This window comes from Engystomops pustulosus, chromosome 2 (genome assembly GCF_040894005.1).
Source record: "Engystomops pustulosus chromosome 2, aEngPut4.maternal, whole genome shotgun sequence".
Lineage (NCBI taxonomy): Eukaryota > Metazoa > Chordata > Amphibia > Anura > Leptodactylidae > Engystomops > Engystomops pustulosus.
The window spans coordinates 195589565-195612031 of record NC_092412.1 but is presented as its reverse complement, the minus strand read 5'-3'; the positions used below and the strand labels follow the sequence as shown (position 1 = coordinate 195612031).

Here is a 22467-nt window from a genome sequence, read left to right as displayed (position 1 = left end):
GTATGACATCTACGGCAAGGTTCCCCAGAAAAATCTTATTCTTCCAAAAAGAACATGGCAGCATGTCTTCAGTTTGTAAAGTTGCATCTGAACAAAGCAGAAAATGTCTTGAACATTGTCATATGAACAGACACATATTTTGGTGTCAGTGAAGTTCCTCCTGCAATGATCACAGGAGCAGGTTGGGTCTCTGGCTATCAGAGACAGCAGAAGTCTATAAGGACGACAGAGGTGTATTATCACTTCTTCCTTCTCCTTTCATCACTACATAGTGCTGAAGGAGCCCTACATAGTGAATAGACGCTGCCGCTGTCCACATAGAACAGATGGTCAAGTGATAATCATTTGTGATGGAATTAATCAGAGCTGCTAGGTCAAGGAATCTGCCACCATAGGGAGGGTTGTTTCCTGCGGAAGCCATTTGACCGTGATGTTGACCATGATATTTGTTTAATATGCCCAGTCATGAAAGCCTTTTTCAGGCCTCATGATTAAGGGGTTAAAACAGCATTTCGGCACAAACATTTTGTAACAAAATGTTACAGATCTCTGGATTCTACAGTCAAATGTGAGGACAACTACCCAACAGCTAAAGCTTGGCCAAAATCGTGTCATGGAACAAGACAATAGCGGATTTATGACAAAATGGTTGTAAAAGAAAAAAAGGTTTTGTAGTGGGCTTTCAAGAGGCTTTCACCCAATTGAAATGCTCTGGTGGGACTATAAAAGAGTTGTACATAAACAGATGTCCACAAATCTCAATGAATCGAGGAAAAGATGTAAAGGAAAACAGGTCACCCTCTACAATGATGTAAGAGACTTACAAAACCATACAGAATTCTCCAAGCTATTGCCGGTAAAGGTTAATCCACAGGCTTTTAATTCATGGGGTCACTTAGTTTTTCAGACATGACGTTTCCGTTTTAGCTTAGATTTTGTTGAATAAATAATGACATCTGGAATCTGTTGTGGGATCTGTAACGGGGTTGTTGTTAGAAAATTTTAAGAGCTTTTAATGACTAGATGTTATTTTATAATATACTGATAAAACCAATAAATTAAAGGACGTTTTTTTCTCATGACTCTACGAGCAATCCCCAATGTTTTAATGAAAGAAGTACCAAATATAGTCCCACCAAATATATGTGTTCCACCGAGAAAGCATGTTGGAAACTATATCCAGAACTCCTGTAGAAGTAAAAAAGTAAGTAAATGCCTGTTCAATTACTTTTCCATTCTAGTTGTCCCTGCACCAGACAAGATGGCGGATATATATGGTACTAGTTTGATCCTGTATTTGTCAGACATTAATGGCATATCCTTGATCTAAAATAAAAAACACCTCTTGTGAGGTGAAATAAAATAAAATTAAGCACAGCTATGTCTAAGGCCAGATAAATGAGAGCTCAAGACTATAAATTTCTAAACATAAATATATACAGTAGTATATCAAAGGTTAAACATGCAACTTTTTCTGGTTAGCTATGTTTTTGTAAAGCAGGCTCTGAGAATGAACAGAAGACACAGACGAGATGGTGGGCCCTGAGACTTAACCCATTGCCAGCCTGATTGCCTCGCCTACCCTAAGCGGTATGGGACAACTAATTGACGTTTCCTTTCTGTGGCAAAATGCAAAACACATAAATGAAGACAATACAGTACAAACTGAGAATAATAATTACCAGAACAAAGAGGACAAGCAACGTACAAAATCACAAGACAAAAGGATAGTTTAAAAACAAGCAGAGGGTAAAGATTACAGAAAACAGTACAGAATAACTGGATACACAGCAAGATTACAAAGTACTAATACTATAGCAGGCAGAGAACCAAGAGCAGGCAGATAAGACAAATAATTTAGATTATTAGTCATTGCTTTGCACTATTAACTATCAGTTTCTTTGTTTATATATTCCATCTATATATTTTCCTTTCACTAGCCCTAAACAAGGCCGGTATATTTGTAAAGCGCTATAGAATATGATGGTGCTAATTACATAAAGTTTATTATTATTATATGATGAATGTGCTGTATGGAGCAAATATGATTACATTTGTAATTACTATGGTATCTGTGTATGCATAGATGTGAGCAATACTTTCTGCTCCAATTGTATTATTAAAGCATTTTTTAGGAATTGATACCTAATCTTTTGAATGAGTAAATAATTTCTATTTCTACCTCAGGCCATATAGAACATATACTGCCAAAGTGTTTTTGTATAAAAAATAGGTTTTACAGAAAAAAAAGATATGTTATATTGTACCTTCATTAGCATCTGCTGTGTGACTAGTCACTCGTTCCCTGGGAGTGGCTGGAAAGGAGCAGTTTCCCCCCACCCTTGGGAAACTGCTCCTCCATGTGTCCTTTTCAAATATATGAATAACTCCCCTCACTCGGGATTGGCTGTAGAGGAGCAGGGGGCATCGCTAAGCCAAGTGATGGGTGTTTTCATATATTTGAAAAGGTCACATGGAGGAGCTGTTTCCCAAGGGTGGGGGGAAACTGCTCCTTTCCAGCCACTCCTAGGGGACGAGTGCCTAGTCACACAACAGATACTAATGAAAGGTACAATATAACATATCTTTTTTTTCTGTAAAACCTATTTTTTATACAAAAACACTTTGGCAGTGTATGTACTATACTCTGTGGGGACTGGGGGAGTGCTAAAAATGGGTCTCCTGGTGACAGGTTCCCTTTAATACTCAATTGAGCTACAGTGCTCTGATTTCGGCTGGTCCATTGGATTTCCTTCTGCTGCATAGAGATCACATATCTCCAATCATCTGGCCACTGTACTATGTAGGGTGGCATGTTTTGCCGGAAATTAAGAGACATCATTGTTCTGAATGCTGCGGTCACATCACAATAGGGATCCTGGACAACCAATTTAACACTTTACCTATAATCATAGTATTTGCTTCTGCAGCACTTTAAATATTAGAGAGAGCATGTACATATGTATAGATGTTGGTGGGAGGCTTTATACTGTCTGAAACATTGATTTTTAAAATAAGGAGAGACAAATCAAATTTCAAGCCTATTTTCAAATACTGCAAAAAGCAATAAAGAAGGCCACTGGGTTCACCATCCCAATCTTATACACATAGAAATAGGTGAGGGCATATAAAACATAACTTTTAATATTGCGGTTAAAAGAAAAAAACACCAAAATGAACCATCACATAGAATTCTAAACAAAAAAGGCTGACCATAGTGAAATAGTTGGTATCTCTAAAGGGTATAGTAACCATCCAAGTCTTGATGCAAACACAAACAGCATAGAGTACTCAGATTCCTGATAAATACGTAATACCACGCTGTAAAGGAAGCAGGTAGGTCCTTGTGCAAACACAAACAGCATCAAAACTATAGACTCTGGGAGATTGACCTGGCCAATGCCACAAAGAGGCCTTTACAGGGGAGATTCACAGCACTCCTACTCACAGATTTCTTAGTAGGACTCTAGACTTTATTTCAGGTATCCTTACAGCTTCGAGGAACAAGTACACTGGCATACTGGTGTATGCTCCCTCTGGCAGGATCTTCTCTTCTTTTAGTTTATTATGTCCTTTTTCTTTTTTTTTTTTTTACAAAAAAAGGCTTTTAAAAATATGCAAATGAACCTAAGGTGCTCCATTTGTATAATTTTAAAGCCTTTTTTTTTCTTAAAAACAAGGGCATAATATGCTTTTGAGAGCAGATCTTGGTTTACAATCCTTCATCCTAATGTACTTTTAAGAAGTTTTCCACTTTCAGCAAATAATTCATATTGTTTGTGCCAGAAAACATTATACATTTTTCCAATATACTTTCTGTATCAATTGCGCAGTTTTCTAGATCTCTGCTTACTGTCCTTCTGTACGACTGGATAGAAATCTGTCCATGGTCTTGTAATGGACATGCAGGTGCAGGAGCGGTTATTATCACAGAGAGTAATCAGAGCTGTGTGTAACTAACCGCTCATGCAACTACATGTCCATCACATGATCATGGACAGATTTCTATGCACTCAAAGTAGAGATAGAAGCTTTCTATAGAATTACAACAACCAGATATCTAGAAAACTGAGAGGAAATGATACAGAAAGTATATAGAAAAATTGTATAACTTTTCCTTACACAAACAATATCAATTATTTGCTGAAAGTGGACAACCCCTTTAATAACAGAACTAGCTAAAATTATGTATTTTTATGTGAACCTATCAAAGAAGATATTTCAGAGTTACAAATCTTGGAATCTCCCAGCTCCTCCTCCTTTGGTGGCAGAATCAAAACAGAGAATAGTTGGGGCAGCTGCAGGGGAAAATGCAAGTTGGAAAACTCCTTTAAATTTGTTATATTATGAAATAATGTAAGAAATACAATTGCTCAGATAAGGGAAACTATTTTTAAGTCATCTATTTACTCAGTATCAACTCTCTTAAACCTATTGATTTGAAACCATTTGCCACAGAGAAATGATGGTTTAAGGATTTCTACAAATTAGGGGGTTGTGCCGCTGCATCCTAATTAGCTTTAAATATCAATAACAAGGGAACAAAGGCTTACAAATGTAAGCATGTCAATAATGTATCGCCTTACTTTTAGCCATGCTACACTGGCATCTCACCAGGAATCCCAGGATTTCATTACCCGCTGGTTCTAAACAATAATGTTATTATTTTACTCCAACAGATGAAATATCCTGCATGCTCAGGGTAATTTCCGGCATCTCAGGAGTGTTGTTTCATCTTGTGATTAGTTATGAAATCCAACTCTTTATCTAACAGCAACATGTTTTCTAATAGAATTGTTTTTAATAAATTACTTTTGAGTTTTGGAATCAATCTAACACAATGTTATTATCATTATTGTAGGAAACTTCGGAGAATCTAGGAAATTTGAAGAAATAATTTCAAACGGAGAGGAAAGTTTCTTTATGCTAGCAGCAACAAAGCCATGTGTCCCATGTGTATTCATTTGCCAAGTATGGACGGACCTTGGTGCATCACTCACTTGGCAGACTACTGCATGTGTAGGCCAAGGTGTGAGCACTGTTCATTTTATTATTCTTGGATGCAATGATGATGGGAGATTGACCTGGCCAATGCCACAAAGAGGCCTATACAGGGGAGATTCACAGCACTCCTACTCACAGATTTCTTAGTAGGACTCTAGACTTTATTTCAGGTATCCTTACAGCTTGGAGGTACATTGTGGAGCTAGTAGCTTAGGCCATTTGTGCAAAGTTTAACAGGTGACTCTTTTCAACTTTTGAATGCCAATTGCATAGTGTGCATGCTACTACAAGCGCACCATTAGTCAGCAAATGAGAAAAGAGCTGGATGACCTGCGCAAAGAGCAGAGCAAGGTGTGTATGTGCATTTTACCGATACTGAATATTCAATAAATCAGTAGGAGTTTTGAATAATTTGATTCCATTTTTTATTATTCATTTATAATTAACATATCTATGAATCCTTGGATTTTGTTGTTGCAATTTACATGATGAGAAGTGTATTAAGGAAAACCTTTTTTACTTGCTTAACTTCCTCAATTTATAAAGGGACTGCATGGAGTTAAAGAAAAAATAAGGAAATTTAAAAAAAAAAACACAAAATCAAAGCCTGCTTTAAAAACAACACAAAACCTTCTTCTGTTGTTACTAGGCAGTATGCGGGGCAGTTTCTATGTAATTTATTGTACAGGGCGAATCTCAAAAAATCTATTTATGAAATCTTTTTATAATAATATATAAAATGTGTCCTGATATTTAGCATAAACAGCCCCCCCCCCCCCACAAACTAAAATTATTGCAAACATGCATTTATGTGTGGATTATAGTCTATGTCGCATTATCCCACTAAGTTACCCTAGACCAGTGATGGTGAACCTTTTAGAGATCGAGTGCCCAAACTGAGACCCAAAAACCACTAGCTTTTCCTAAAGTGCCAACACAGCAATTTAGGCAGTAACAAACTTATTGCTACCAGAATCTTTGAGCTCCAATACAACATCTTTTCACTCTTCGAACAGCACCAAGCAGCACAGGATGTGTCACTTTAAAATAGCAGGGCACTACTTGGACTGCCTGAGACTGCAGGAAGATGCCATGTCTGGCAAACTCTGTGACTGGGAGACAGCCCGTGTGCCCACAGAGATGCAGCTGAGTGCCATCTCTGCCCTAGACCAGTGATGGTGAATCTTTTAGAGATCAAGTGCCCAAAATGAGACCCAAAAACCACTAGCTTTTCCCAAAGTGCCAACACAGCAATTTAGGCAGTAACAAACTTATTGCTACCAGAGCCTCAATCCGACAACCCGGGTGCCCACAGAGATGCCTCCGAGTGCCATCTCTGGCACCAGTGCCATAGGTTCGCCACCACTGCCCTTGACCAGTGATGGTGAATCTTTTAGAGATCAAGTGCCCAAAATGAGACCCAAAAACCACTATCTTTTCCCAAAGTGCCAACACAGCAATTTAGGCAGTAACAAACTTATTGCTACCAGAGCCTCAATCCGACAACCCGGGTGCCCACAGAGATGCCTCCGAGTGCCATCTCTGGCACGAGTGCCATAGGTTCGCTACCACTGCCCGAGACATTGCTCTACGGTAATGAATTCTAACATTGTCAGTATTGGCAGTGTCCCCCCATTATATAAAATGTACAGTATCTTTCAAATTATAACATTGTGTCTGTCATGAATTATTATAATAGTGATTTACATATATACTTCACCAGAACAAAGCTTAGCACAAAAATAAAGCACCAGTATGGAGTCCAATACATAAGTACAATAAGAGAACCAAGCATCGTATAGAAACAGCACCAATTCCTGATCCCTTTATACATATATACAGTATCAAAAATTATTTCATATATGTTCACTGCTTCCCTCCTTCCCTTCCAGTATATGGGTATCCAGCACACTGCAATCTCCCCAATATATAGGCATCCAGCACTCTGCACCCCCCCCCCCATCCCGCCCAGTATATGGGTATTCAGCACTGTAGCCCCCCTCCCAAGCCAGTAAACAGGTAGCCAGCACACTGCAGCTCCCCCTCCCCACCCAGTATATAGGTGAACAGTATAGTAAAGCCTCCTCCTCCCCAGTATATAGGTAGTTAGCACATTGCAACCCCTCTCCCTATCCAGGTAATCAGTTCACTAAAGCCCCCTTTTCCCAGTATACAGGTAGATAGCACAGTGCAGCCCCCTTTCCCCCAGTATATAGGTAGCAGCACACTGCAGCTGCCTCCCCTCCCCCCCACAGGCACCGCATGGCTCGTCTTCTCCCTCCGCCCTCACAGGGTTGCTCTGGGGGAGAAGACGAGCTGTGAGTACTTAGGTTTTTTTTTACTGCAAGCAGGGGGTGGATTCTGGCGCCCCCATTTCTTCCACCGGAATTACGCCCAGGTCCGCTGCCCAAGCCGCCCGGCAGAAGAATGGGGCCTGGCAGTGTGTTCTGGATTCCAGTAAACGGGAGAGGGGAAGATATTGCAAGGTTTTTTATTTAGCTTACCCTAGTAGTGCTTTAAAGTTGCTTTTTATTATGTTGAAATTTCATAAATTTAATAATCTTTAATAAAGACCCTACTTACAGATTCATTCTTATGTTAAACTATTCAATCCATCTGACCTATTGCAGTCATCCTCAGGAAATGCTAAATATGAAATCACTTTATGATAAGAAATAACTTACATTTATTGATAATGAGTAATATATAACATAAAGCAGAGGAGTCTCTTGCATATAACCAACATATAACATAGATCTTCCCATTTTTACTGTCCTCAATTATTGGATTTTGCTAAATTACAGTGATACTGTAGATGAACCTCCCGTGATCTGTTCTGCTTACTTGCCCTAACCAATCTCTGCAGAACAGCTTGGTTTCACCTTGACTCCCATAGTAAATAATGCTGCCAATGTAGCAATGCTGCTATAATGAGCACAGGAGCCCAAGAGAAACGGCAAGCTGAACAAACAACCAGCAGACCAGACCAGTTTTGTTTATACTGTTCTGTCATTTTTGCTTTAACAAATATTATGTATATTATGTATAATTTTTACAATATTTTTAAATCAACATTAGGAAATCTGCCATTAAAATCAAGCATTATAAACCATGGACACATATTAAAAGATCCAGGCTTCTTATACCTGTTATTGAGATTACAGCACAGAGGAGCTCTGGTAATGCTACCACAGCCCATCTGGCTCATTAGCATACTTTAAAAGTTGATTTTAGAAAGAAGGTGGTCAGGGATACCTCATATAAGAAGATTACCACAGTCATTAGCTAAATTTTAAAATTTGATTCTAAAAGGAAGAAAGCCATGTATAACAAATATATAAGGAAGATTACCAGTGCATGGATCTATGAGTTTATCATGTGGTTTATCATGTTTTATTTTGATGATAGATTTCCCGCTATCCGTTGGCAATAATTTGATTGCATGTATAATGCACTGCAATACTTCAATATTGTAGTGTATTATACACTGAAAGGAAACCTATTAGTCTGCTATGGAGGTGAGGCCTAATAGGCTTTCATACACGGCATATCTGAGGCCATTGTAGAGCCTGCAACTGCCATGGAAACTATCTGAACCACAAGATGTAATTGTGGAGGCTGAAAAGGGGCTCTCCTTCTTCAATAACCCCTTAGAAGTGGTTGTCATCATTGATTATGGCATCTGAGGTGTTAAATAGTACAAATCAGATTGCCTTCCACTTCAGAATGATACTGTAGCTGCCCAGTTATCATAAACTGCTCTCCTTAAATCTACACCTGGCTAGGCTTCTGCAAAAAGACATACTAGCTGAAGGCACAGAGTGAATGCCATAAAATGCATACTGCATGGCACTGAGGGATAGGGGTGCAAGCTCCCTTTAGTGGTGACAATCAGTTTTATATTTTAAATGGTTAATGTAGCTTTAAAAAATGTAAGCTGCTTCAAATATTAACAGGCAACACTCACATACCGCATTACACGCATCTCCGCTGCAATGATGAGAGCAGTAGTGCCAGTACAGTACATGACATCCTCCGCCATTGACTGCAGACAATGGGGCTCATTTACTTACCCGGTCCAGTCGCGATCCAGCGGTGCGTTCTCCGACGACGATTCGGGTTCTGCCGGGATTCACTAAGGTCCGTGCGCCCGATGTCCACCATCGCTGAGGCGCTGAGGTCTCCCGGAGTTCACCTTCTTCTCTTCGGTGCATGTAAGTGTGTGTCAAGCGACACTAATTAATTTTTAAATACCACTTTTTTTCCGAATCCGTCGGGTTTTCCAACGGGCACGCCCCCTGATTTCCGTCGCTTGCAAGCTGCCGCGGATGCGACCCAATCCGATCGCGTGTTCCAAAAACCTGGGCAATTCATGGAAAAACGGAGCAAATCGGTAATATTCGGGAAACCCAGCGATTCGCCCCTTAGTAAATGAGCCCCAATGATTGGGAAGAAAGCAGGAGTGCCATTCAAGATCATGAGGGAAACAAGAGGTGAGTGAGGATACCTTTTTTGCTTAACACTGTATTTACAGACATTCTTGTCTTGTTTAACCCCTTATTTATATGACTGTGAAGGCAAAGTTGCAGCTTTTTATATTTCTTATGATGTCTGGAGCTCTAGATAAACAGTGTAACCACTTTCCTGTCTACAGACCGGTGATACAGTGTGTTAACCTTATCTTAATGCTCATAAAATAAATGTACAAAGCAGCATATGGAGCCAGTTCCTCCACCATGAATTGGCACAGAGTGTCTCCAGATCTCTCAGCTGTTACAGAAGGAAACCAATGTATCAGGGTCTTTGAAATGTGGCTTGACAGAAACAGAAGATCTTTGTCCATATAAATATGAGATATAAGCAGTCATCTGAGCCCTGCAGACGCTACCTGTGCAAAGGAACTATAGAGATTCACTACAGGAGATGTGGAAAATTATTTTTGTCAACATTTCACTGACAGGGAAATTTCCTATTATGGAGCGGTATTTCAATTTTATGTGACAACAAAGGATGAAATACAGATGTGTGTTTTAGAGTTTTTATCCTTCATTGTCACAGAAACTAAACAGCTCCTGAAGTACAAGTTACAGCAGAGAGATGGGTTTTTTTTCAACCATCTAATTACCGGTATGTAACTTGCTCATTTCTAGTGACAGCTACAGAAGAGAGTAGATTTTAAGAAAACTTACACTTGGCAATGGCTTCAAATGTTGGATCGATCGGGGAATGCAACTTCTGAAGGTCAGGATAATGGGGGAAATTTTACCTGTTTAAAAGAAAATCACATTGAAGGTTCTTTCATTTGTCATATTTCTTCATTTCGCTGTTATTGGCAGCAAAGACAGATTTTCTGTGAAAAATAGAAAAAAAATATCATTTGCATGTCTCAGGTCTTTTCAATTATGACATTGTTACTGAACTGCCATGCCAAAATTTCTTGTTTTTCAATACATAAAAATAATATTTGTATTTATACAAGTAGTAAATTTAGATGACATACAAAATATGGTCCCGATATAGGACCATCAAACATTTTGTATACGGCAGGTGGGGATCCTGCAATTCAAAAAAAGAATAAATATGGCTGACAATAGTGAATACGATTTAGTAGTGTTAGGATTTAGGGAATAACAGACCAGATTTCCTCTTTTATTAGAGGGTTGGTTTTATAGCTCTTTCCTTTTGGTACTAAAGATACTCGACACAAAGGCAGAAGGAAAATCAATGAAGTTCAGAAACTTTTATTTAACGTAAGATGCAGTGTGAATACAAATCTTTATAAATAGACACAGTGAAGCTAACTCTTTATAACCTTAGGCCCACATGAACTCCTGTTTAGAAGAGCATTAGCTATGATGTTAACATGCCTGATAGATATATGTTCTAATCCACTACACATTCCCTCTAACTTTAATCACCTACATGCATCATTTGTTTTTAAAGTTGGGTGAAGTCAAGATTGTTTTGCAGTGCTATGTATCTTTCTAAATTTGCCGTTGTGACACCACAAGACCTGGTCCAAATGGATCACATTTAGGGAATCTCCAGCCTTCAATAACTGGATCCGGTTGGCCCCAAAACACCTACTAAGTCTATAAAGTTATGTCTTTGATTACATATACCCCCCATCGTGAGGTGCACATACCCCCCCCCCACACACACACACACACACTTCTGCCCCCTTGCCCTATTTTCCCTCACCCCCCCTCTTGTAGTTTGAATACTCTGTTTAATGTTTACATTCTTTTAGACCGAGATACATGCATGAATATGATTACTTCTTTTTCATACTCCAAAATGAAAATTGTTTATTGTTTCTCAATAAAGATATTGAACCATAAAATTGTTGTGATACATGTCTGTTTTTTCTCCTTTGTCATTGATTTGCAGGGGTTTTTTTTGTGACTTTTTAGGTGCATGTATGAGCTAATCATGGGTTGAGTTGTACTTCATTCTGCACCTAAAAAGTCTATCTATTTGCTCTACAAAAATTTGCAAAGCAAAGAAAACATCTGTCTTGGAAAGATACATTTAGAAAAATTCAAAACTTGTGTAACGATAGTAATGGTTTATGTCCAAACTTATTAAATTGCAGCTATCTCAAAAGGACATTAAAAAACGTAAATTTTATTAGGAGAACGTTAAAAAATATATATTCGTAGGGCTGCCTATAATAATTTTCTTTATAGAACCAAATTGGCAAGACGAACATGCATAAATTGTAGTATGGCTTCCAACATACATAAACATACATGTTGGAAGCCATACTACAATATATGCATGTTTGTCTTGCCAATTTGGTTCTATAAAGAAAATTATTATAGGCAGCCCTACGAATATATATATTTTTTTAACGTTATCCTAATAAAATTTACGTTTTTAATGTCCTTTTGAGATAGCTGCAAAGATACATTTAGGAACACTGCAACAGACACACCTACCGGCTAACTTCTAAGAGGACATCTACGACCAGGATGAAAGACTGTATGCAAATGAGCCTGAGGGGCTCCAGGCTCCATTAACACCTATGTAGCTTGGAACCCCTCAGGCTCATTTGTATACAGTTCTTTATCCTGGTGGTAAATGCCCTTTAAGACCCTGGCAAACACTCAAAAAGAGGAGAAACAACAGATCTAAATAAAGATATATGTCCCCCATGGTATGTATATTACTCGATAGAAAGTTTCACTATATTTGTTAACTACAGTAATTAGTATAGAAGACAACTTATACCAGATTACAGTCTAATATTCAAATGGGAAATCCTCCGAACCAGTTTTCAACAGAACCAATTCCAGTTTCAAAGCTTTCAAAGGTCTTGCCTGCAATATGTATAATCTCTTGATGTAGTAGACCATTGAAGTTGTGCAGGTAGAGGCATTCCCAGAATATATGTCGGCACTCAAAATCAGCTAACATTCACAGCATCATAAGTATATGGAAGGTGTTTAATCTGAATTAAGAATATAAATAAATGTTTGCCCGAGTAGATCCCGGTGATGTGATTAGGACTCTGGCTATTACACCCTCCCTAGAGGACTTCTCCCCCACCTCCCAGCTCTTTCTCTGCTACCCTCTCCCTCTATCATACAGAAATTTCGGCAGCACAGGCAGCCGCTAGATTTATGGAGGACAAAGGGATGTGGGAGTGGAAAAATAGAAGGGAGACAGAGGGCGTGTAATAGCCAGAGCGCAATCAGACTGCAGGAGCTCTGATGATGCCCCCTCCCCTGGGTGCACTTGCTTTACATTTACATAAAAATAAACATAATATGTTAAAAAACATAAAGCCCTTAACATGCTGCGGGCATCTACAGCTTAATCTACCATAAACAAAGTTTCCTTAGAAGAAACAGGATTTACCATTAATTCTGCTATATACTAATATAGAGCTTTGCCATGTACTTTTGGTTTAAAATAAAGTTTTATATTTATTACTACAAAGCTCCTGCTCTCTGCTGAAATATTGCAGCATCCCAGAGCTGATATTCGCTGGTGTCATGATATTTCCACAAGAAGGGGAGCACTGAAAAAGCAGGGAGGTGGGTTACAAGTGCTTTGGGGGTATTACCGGATCCCCTTTGGGCTCTGGGTTCTCTGGTCATTACACGTCCCCTGAAGCACTCCCCCTCCCTCCCTGCTTTTTCAGCTCTGGCCCCTTCCCTTGTTTGTAAAAATATCACAGGAGCAGTAAGTATCAGCTCTGTGAAGCTGCAATATTTCAGCCAAGAGTTGGAGGGGGGAAGCTCTACAAAGCAGCATTAATAGTGAACAACATGAACATGTATGGTCGATTTCCTTGACTTGTCTCAAGCTATGAAGTTGTACCAGTGTTTACAAATTGTTAAAATCTTTGAATAGAATTATTGGAAAATTTTGAATTTTTCTGGTTTGCTCTACTCTCAAAGTACAGTAGCAATCATTCAAAAATCTATAAATCATGCAAATGATGTTATTATTTGAGATTTCATTCCGTTTTTTAGTTAAACTGATTTCTTCTCTTAAGTAAAGTGTCCTGTTCTGCATGACTGCACATTCATAGTGTAATTTTACAAGAATATCACTTAATTGCTATGTTTAAGTTAATTTCTGCAATTTACTTCATACATTTGTAAGGCTCATCACTGTTATAATCCTGAGGATTACTGCAAAGCCATTATTCTTCCATACTGCCAGAACTGCTAGTCTAGAAGACATGGAGTCTGCTATGGGGCCACACTAAAAAATGGGCCCATAATCACTCAAACATGCAACTGGAGTTAGAACTAACTATGGATAATGATTATGAACATTGATGTTGCCCCATTCTAGGTTTTACTAAAGATCTCCATTATTTTGCTGTAACATCACTGTGTGCATTATTGCCAATTTCGGTAGACAAACCATGTTTAAGCTTTTCCTTTGTATAATTTTCCTTCTTACTACTGAAACTGATTATCCCGAGATTAAACATTATATGTTTTGTTATAGCTACCTATGACTACTTGTGAAATTCCTGATGAAAATAGCTAATATGTTTCTAAAAATGTAATATATGGTGATATTTTGATTACATAATGCTGACGATTTTCTTTCTTCTAGACCAATGGAGAGATGCAAAAGAAAGAAATACACAGATATAGGTAGAAATAGATAAAAAAAAGGCAATTCACACATAAGGTGTACACCCCAGAAACCAGGGCTTTTGTTGGAGTATGTGGAGTACAGGCTATACTTTGGTGATGATAGACAGATATGAGATAAATACAAGATAGATAGATAGATAGATAGATAGATATGAGATAGATACAAGATAGATAGATATGAGATAGATACAAGATAGATAGATATGAGATAGATACAAGATAGATAGATATGAGATAGATACAAGATAGATAGATATGAGATAGATAAATAGATAGATAGATATGAGATAGATACAAGATAGATAGATATGAGATAGATACAAGATAGATAGATACAAGATAGATAGATAGATAGATATGAGATAGATACAAGATAGATAGATATGAGATAGATAAATAGATAGATAGATATGAGATAGATACAAGATAGATAGATAGATAGATAGATAGATAGATACAAGATAGATAGATAGATATGAGATAGATACAAGATAGATAGATAGATAGATTATGGAGCCGCATGCACCACAGATACAGGAAATTCTATACATCTCAAAATGAACCAGTCAGCACACAAGATGGTGTTGAAAAAGAGGACTTGGCACATTTGGTGGTAAATATTTCCTCCAAGATACTTACTAATGATCAGATCTCTGTATTATCTAAAGGTATTTCTTTTTGTATTGCCTCCCATCCCGACTGGTTCCAGGTCAAAATGGATATACAGAAATTTGTGCAATTAAGCTCAAACATTTTTTCATGCTCGTACTGGAGTTAATCTTAGGAATGTGTCTTAGGAGTGTCTTAACCAATTTCAGTTGTGAAACAGGAGCACATTCACTCCAGACACATATTGAGGCCTTCTCAGCTGCAGTGAAGAGGGATATAGCTGGTTCACGTGATGCAACAACTTATGCTCCTTTGTCTCATCCTAATTTAACTAGTGGCGAGATCTCTGCGTTGTGTGAGCTGGCCCGTGACGGAGACATCACCGTCAAGTCAGCCGACAAGGGCAGTGCTGTCGTCATCATGGATACCACCTCGTACATTGCTGAGATCAAAAGACAGTTATCTGACTCGCAAGAGTATCAGAGAATCTCGACAGATCCAAAATTCTCCTTATCTAGGAAAATCAAATGTATTTTAGATGAAGCATTGTTCAATGACATTATAGATGAGGAAATGTATAAATCCTTGCAGGCTGAACATCCAATCACCCTTGTGACATACATTGTTCCAAAAATTCATAAGAGCTTGACACTTCCCCCCGGTAGACCTATAGTCTCTGGTACAGAATACATTTTTTCAAACATAGAAACTTTTCTGGACAGGGCACTACGAGACTTATCTAATACAGGCAGCTCATATATTCGTGACACAGCAGATTTCATTAATAAACTTAATGACACTCAAATCCTTCCTACACAAAACATTTTGATAGTATCCTTTGATGTGGTCTCATGATATACTTCTATTGACCATGAAAGGGGTTTAGAGGCAGTAAGGAAAAGAATCACCACATGAAAATCTTTTCAGCCAAGACTCAGGATTTTATCCTGACCTTATTAAAATTTGTCTTGAAGAATAATTATTTCCTTTATGGGGGTCACGATGGGTGCGAATATGGCACCGACATTTGTGAACATCGTGATGAGGGTGTTGGAGGAAGACGTTATCTATACCTCCCCGTATTCAGACAATGTCTGAGGTGGTGGAGGTATATAGATGACGTGATCCTCCTGTGGGCGGGCACGAGAAAGGAACTTGAATTTTCTGAATACTATTGATGGCACCATCACATTACTTTGGCTTGTTCTGAGGTGCAATTGTAGTTCCTGGATGTTCTAGTAACTAAGGTGGGGGACATATTGGAGACAGATATTTTTTACAAACCGATGGATAGGAACAAACTGGTGAGATACGACAGCAGCCACCCACGTGCGACGATAAGATCGTTACCTTATAGCCAACTACTTAGGGTTAAAAAAATAACCAGTCAACTGCAGAAAATGTCAAAAACCAGGTCACTATGGCAAATAAATTTAAACAACGGGACTAACCCAGAAGGATTATTTAAAAATAACCTGCACAAAGCTTTGCCCTTTTCACTGTAATGAGCCCCACAGCATCCAGCATGCTAAGGAGCCCAGTGGGTTTCACAACCTAACTTCCATGATATCATAGCCAGACAGCCACCTCGGGGACCAAGAATTTAAAAGTCTGTATAATGCAGGGGACATTGCATGCTCCAGCAGCACCCACATTAACCCCTCCATCACTACCACCACTGCCGTGGGGGGTTCCTTCTCCTGAAATCTGTTTATTTCCTTTTGCATCGAGAATTAAAGGGCTCCTGTAACAGATTGATATATTGTTCAAAGGAAATTATATCAGTATATCTGTGCTTATCCATTTATATTTCTGTCCATGCCATGCTTACATATGGTGGTTATAATGTTGCTAGGACGCTTCTATTAGTAAGTATTCATTATATTTGTGCTTTATTCATTTATAGTACTGTCAATTCCATGCTTAGAAGCACAGGGCGGTCCTCTGAGTATATCGTTATACATAGTCTGACAGTATGATTCCGAGAACAGTAAGATGGGCAATCTTGCACTTGATATCTCATGATAGCAAATTGATTGTAAAAATGTATTGCTTTTCATTTTAGTTGGTGCACATTCATACTCACATCTTTATTATTTCTCCTATTGGAAAATGTAAAAGAAGAAGATGTTCTCATTGTGGTTCCATGTTGATTTCTATTTGGCATTAGTAATGTTCTTTCTGGAGTAGATTGCTATGATCACATTAATGTTTTCAGTTGTACAAGCTAGCCTCCATACCTTATCTGCAGAGTAAATCATAGCTTTGGTATGCCTCACAGGTGCTCACTATATTAACACTCGGTTATCTCTCACTTAGTTCAAATCGGTCAATATCTAATGATTTACTTTAAATTCCATCACTACCTGGAATACTAAGGTTATAATAAGTGACAAGTACATTCCGTGACTGCACTAATTTAATCTCCAGCTCGTCCTTACTTATAATACAATGTGCTAAATATCTATGTTGTGAAATACTCAGTTTTGGCCAAACAGGAAAACAGTCAATACTTGAAACCTCATTTATGTTTGGCAAAATAAAACTTTTTCCATTCACAATCCGCCATAAAAACAGGGGTTTTGATCCATTTAAATTTGAGATACCTTATATTTTTCTTTAACAACTGGCTTAATTTTTATATATTTTTGGTCATTTACAAAGTACATAGAAAATATATTTTTAAATATATATTACATATAACTATAAGAAAACGAATTGTAAAATTAAAAAGGGAACATTCTAATGAATTCAGGGCAACAGATTTATTTTGTAAATAAAAGCTCTGTCTATGCATAGTGTATCTCTTTTGAAAAAACTCCCTTATAAGCCAAAATATTCATACAAATACATATTTCTAGTTAATACTATTTGAGGAAAAAATACCAAAGACATAATGTATAAAATGAAATTAAAAATTGTGTGGAATGTCACTAAAATGGGCATATGGAGAGCAACTTCCTGAAGACATTTTAATTTGACATCTAGCATGAGGGTTTGTTTTATGCAGTAAGAGTATTGTTTTCCAATTACTTTATTTTAGGATGTAGATTTCGGGTGAAGCATAACAATAAAACTGTATTAACCCTTTCCTGCGCCTTGACTTTTAATTAAAAGTTTGCGTGGTTTACCTTACAGTATAAAAACTGATAAAATAATTCTAGGTTAATGAGACACCAAATATATACAGGTTTTCTTATGTTTTACTATTATAAAAAAAAACACCTTTTGAAGGGAAACTAATTTGTTTTTCTGTCCCAATATTCTATCTTTTATTCCTCAATCAAAAGAGCATTACTATGTAATACTATGCTGGAGTATATATTATTATTTGATCGCTTTTATTGAAATTTTTTAGGAGGCACATACTGTGCACCTTCACTGTACAGATATACTAGCATAATAACCTCTAAGCCAAGGTCATTTCAGGTCAATACCCATCTTGTAATTTTTATTTATTAAACTAATATTTTTAAACAACATATAATTACTTATGGGGGAAATGGCCGATTTATTGGGATTTTTTTTTATTATTTATGATATTTTTCATTCTTCTTCAAAACTATAAAGTTTAACTTATTTTCTCATGTCCGCTAGGGGGACTTTCATAAGTGATACCATGATTGTACCATGTACCACCTACTGTAGTAGTTACCTGACATTTAGTCTATTAAACAAAGTCTCTGACTAAGCCAAAAAGGCTCCCATATTTGGCAGACCCGGAGACCCTGATCAGGCCTCTGGCTACCATGGCAGACCCATGGCACTTGCATTTATGTTGAGGGGGTCCTTGGGGATGACAGAGGGAACCCATTCTGTCTCCTTAGCTATAATTTACTGTACTGCATTGACAATTAACCTCCATAAAGCTTTCTCCATTCACAGCAGATGCAGCAAGGACCAATCTGTGTATAATAGCTGGTCTATAATAGCTGCTGATCACAGTGGTAAACAAGCTGCTCATGCTGATGTGCAAAATATCAGTTAGGCCTAATACATATGGTTGTGTGCTCTCCAGGGCCGGATTGCGGGTGAAGCTTTACAAGGGGTGGTAAAGGCTCTTCAAAGGTAGTAGGAGAAGAAAAAGTATCCCAGCTCACCTCCGATATCACGTTGGAGTCGGCATGGAACCCGGCTTGTTTGCACAGGCACGATACATAAAGTAATAAATTCGATGGTCCAGCCAACATCAGTGATCTTTCAGACTTTTATTTTGTCAAATTTCATTTATCCAGTGTTTATCCACAGTCTTCAAAGGTAGTACATGCTCATTCTTATGCGACATGGCCTCCCGGCTTGGTCAAAGTACGGTGAGACACTGCATGCTCCGCACTGTGACTAGATGTCATAGTCCTCTATAGGGGCTGTGATCTGGCTGTAACCAGACAAGCTGTAACAAGCATATTCATCCTTTGTCCTGTGAGAGTTCATAGGTTAGGAGAGTCTAACCTGATTCCACTTGAAAAGATTCTATTAGCTATAATGCCGCATGGACACTCTTGGACTTGCATATGTCTTCTGACATTTCATCAATAAGGGTTTTGGTATTGAAACCCCACCAATTATTTTAACAAAGCACTTTCAACCTTTGTCAGTTTCTTCGAATACTTGGAAATATATTTCTTACTCTTATTTACTTACTTTATGCTATCTTTGTGTTTTTGTGCCATACACTGTAACAGATTGCTGAAAGAAGCTGTATTTCTCATCAATGAAAACCAATACCATTTGTTATCTTCACTGCTGTGAATAAAGGCAATAGATTCCTGAAGTAATAGCAATTCATCCTCCTCGTGACTGATGCGACCTTTGAATGTTGTGGTCACCATGGCAATTTCGAGGTCACATAATGTAATCTTTTTTTCATAAATATAGTATACAGGTTATTTATACTAAGTTTATGTACAGTAAGTCATTGTGATATGAAATAATGTTTATGTTTGGTGAGTCAATTTGTGAAGCTTAAAGTGCTCCGCCATTAAAAGCCTCTACAAGGTTAGTCTATATACAATCATGGAAAGTGGAGAATTAAGGGTGGTATGCTGAGGCCCCATATGAATATGAAAAGAAGGTTGCACTGTGATATCAAGCCTGAAAGCTAATTGCTCAACATGGAGAAATACATCTCTAGAATGAATACTATTATCACATTAGAGAAAGGCGTATATTTTAAGGGTAAGGATTCAAAGAAATTTGAAAAGGTGCAGGGACATAACCCGCTGAATGCCTTATTGTGAACCTAAAAGCTTTCTTTTCCTGTCTCTGCTTCCGTCAGTCCTGTTTTCCTGTCTCTGATGTTAAGACTTATTCATGTAATGTACTGTGCCTATAGAGCGGATAGAGGAGGGTGGTTGTTTTCTGATTGCTGGGATGTTTAAATGTTTGTAAACTGAAAAAACTTTACTAAAAATTATTTGATTTAAAAAAAGAAGGATGCACTGTGACCCCCGAAGACAGCACTAGTAAACAATAATTGAAGTAGTAGGATCCACTATTTGTCCGGTTCAATTCTTCGTTAACTCATGATAGTCAACTGTTATGAGCAGTGGTATATGTGTATGACCAAGGTATGTATACAAAGGTTTATGGACTGGGAATTCAGTAAACTTAAGCACTACTTTAGTTAACGCGGGTCTGAACACTGGGGCACCAGCTGGTTACGTTTAAAATGGGATTTGTGTGGCAAAGTAATTTCAAAAACTACTTAAAAAAAAAAAACTTATAAATAGTTGTACAATATAATGCATGGTGAACGATTTCCCATGGCAAAAGTCTTCTCTAATAATTAGTTATACAGGCGGTCCCCTAGTTACAAACGGACCCCTGGATATTGGTAATTTATTGTACTTTAGTCATAGGCTACAATAAACAGCTGTAACAGTTATCACAGGTGTCTGTAATGAAGATTTATTGTTAATCCTGATTCTTATGACAACCCAACATTTTTAAAATCCAATTGTCACAGAGACCAAAAAAGTTCCGTCTGGGGTAACAATGATAAAATGTACAGTTCCGACTTACATACAAATTCAACTGAAGAACAAACCTACAGACCCTATCTTGTATGTAACCCGGGGACTGCCTGTATAAGGTAATTGTTAGGAGAAAAAAGATAGCAACCTTTACAATCAAAGCATACAGGATGAAGAATGTCAACATTGGTTAACTACTATTTCTCCTGGAAAAACCATGGGTCACTATTAGTCACGGCCATTTAACATTGATGTAGTCAATAAATGGTACTTTAGGGTATGGAGGGTCAGTAGAGCCAATATTCCAATAAAGTAAACTGGAGATTTGTTTCTTTGGTGACATTTTAAGCGTTCTTCTAAATACAGACACATCAGGTACTTGTATGAAGTCATCAGATCTCTAACATCATGTCAATGCTGAACATTGTGTCCCATTCCCTTCTGTGTGGCTACTTTATCCATCTATTTCTAAGACTGTCAGTCAGTTCGTCAATTCAAGGAGCATTAGCCTCAAGCACCAGTGGCATAACTATTTTTGCAGTAGCATTGATATAAGACTCTGTAAGTCCACTACAAAATCTTGTCTAACCCTTTTTCATATGAAAGCATATTTAATGATGAACTGGATGTTGTGGATTCCATGTTCAGGACCCAACCACATTGCATACAATATTTTACTTCACCATTTTAAGTTTTTAGTTCTTTCAGTCTCTTCACACAGTAGACTTGACAAATTTTCTTTTATGAAAAGAAATTTTTTCAAAGCCATTATTTTACTTCTAAAGTTCCTGAAATATGATAGATTAATAGCAACAAAAATGATTTAAGAGGTTTAGAAAAGGGTTGGAAATAGGAATACAAGACTCCCTGGACCGAGAAAAAATATGTATAATTGGATTATTGTGAACAACTGACTTACAGTGCTGCTCTTACTGACACCCCTTCATTTTTTTTAACAGACTGTACAATAGCTTTAGAAATGCCAGTAGCATTATCTATACATGAATTTAAGTTCTTTAAGACTTATTAAGTAGAGACTTATATGCAGTGCCAGCAGCCCTGGGACTCTGTGTCTGTGCCAGTAGCCCTTGGACTCTGTGTCTGTGGCAGCAGTTTTGTAACTTTGTTTTATCTGGTCCTGATTTTGGTTTGATCATTTCTTGCTTATCCTTCCTTGTTTTGTAATAAATGTTTTTTTTCTACTAAACCTTACAGAATGATCTGCCATATTATTCTGGTGTGCAGGATATGAGGGTCCAGTTGCCCCTCCTTAAAGGAGGGATATTGTCATGACCCACTGCTGGCACACTGGTGCCACCCAGTATTTCTGGAAAGCGGGGTGACTCTTGTTTTTGCTCAGGGCTGCACTATTGGGGTTGATTGACATAGGTCATGGCCAGTCAACTGCTGTAGATGGTATCCTGGGGATTCATATGAGGCTGCCCCTCAGGTGTCTCAGAACAGATCATTACACCTGTAAACCTGTTGCTTGACCAGATTGTGCTGATGTCATCTTTACACTTGTTTGCTGGAACCCTGAACTCTGAATCCTGTGAGTTGTGCTGGAACCATGTTTCCTACCAGTGTATCTGGAACCCTCCTTGTGTCGTTGCCAGGAGCCTTGGGGCCCTGTGTCTGTGCCAGCAGCCCTGGGAATCTCCTGCATGGGAGAGAAAGAGCTCATACCTTGCTCCTTGGATGTGAATACAGAGTTCTCCCTCTCCTCTCTTCCTCTGAGTTCTCCTCCCCAGAAGCCC

At 38.1% G+C, this 22467-nt stretch overlaps 1 long non-coding RNA gene across 1 annotated transcript in view; it reads right to left on the bottom strand.

The window, feature by feature from the left end:
• LOC140119084 (uncharacterized) overlaps positions 1–22467 on the bottom strand; it is a 141826-nt gene that overhangs the window by 64494 nt on the left and 54865 nt on the right. The window contains exon 4 of the long non-coding RNA XR_011853327.1: positions 10271–10354. This is a non-coding gene — a long non-coding RNA (uncharacterized lncRNA). The remainder of the gene's footprint in view (positions 1–10270; positions 10355–22467) is intronic.